Raw genomic sequence first — 1,021 nt, 5'->3', positions numbered from 1 at the left:
AGGTGAGCCACAAGGGTCAGCAAGTAATAATCATGGAATAAAACTGTAGTTGAATCAAAATATCAAAACTTAAGAAGTACTAATTGGTCTTGCACTAAGGGATTAATAATCACTATATGGTTTCATATATAAGATATCAATGCACATAAATTGTAAAAATGCAAGTAAGTAACTTTGGCCCTTAGGCTCACATAATATGAAATACATACTTGCTTGAATTGAAACTTGCAACCATGAAAACTGTAAGCACATACTGTGGGACTTGCGCCTCTAGCCCCCTGGTCGACACCTGGCGAGCGACACAGAAATCGAACTGTAACTGAAACTTATGGGATCCCCGCTGACTAAGCCACCTCGCACGCATGCTGCAATGTAATGCTCATATATATGCTCACATACAATATGAAGTGTTCCACATAAATTCATGCTCCATGCTCATACCAGGATGTATGCACATAATATCATACATGTCACATAATAATGCTAAGCATGTCATAATGCTAATATCAACGATTTTACGAGTTATGATTTATGGTATAGGTATGTTAGACTTATCACATTTTGGCATGAGATTCCAATATTTATGAGTATTTAATCTTTTATTTAATGATAGCTTGCTTTAAGATTCACTAGGAGACTCATTCGGATATCAAAAAGTTTATTCAGATATAAGGGAAAGGTATTCGGATCTGAAGAAGGCTCATTCAGATGTACTGGCTTATAGAGCACAAGCTGTTCGGATATGATGAGAGGTATTCGGATATGAGTCAGTGCATTCGGATGTGATTTAATTCATCTAGTTGTATCACTAAGATATTCGAATGCTATAGGGGTGCATTTGGATATAAGGCTCAATACTATGGGAGATGTATTCGAATATAAATCAAGTCATTCGACTATGACTCAAGGCATCCGGATGTGATTCAGATCATCCGAATGTCTCACCATGATATTTGGATGACTAACCAAGATATCTAGATGCTACAGGAACCCATCCGGATATCACACACACAACATCTTG

The sequence above is a fragment of the Diospyros lotus genome, chromosome 12, assembly GCF_014633365.1.
Source record: "Diospyros lotus cultivar Yz01 chromosome 12, ASM1463336v1, whole genome shotgun sequence".
Classification (NCBI taxonomy): domain Eukaryota; kingdom Viridiplantae; phylum Streptophyta; class Magnoliopsida; order Ericales; family Ebenaceae; genus Diospyros; species Diospyros lotus.
The sequence above is the reverse complement of the archived record's forward strand: the minus strand, read 5'-3'. Positions refer to the sequence as shown.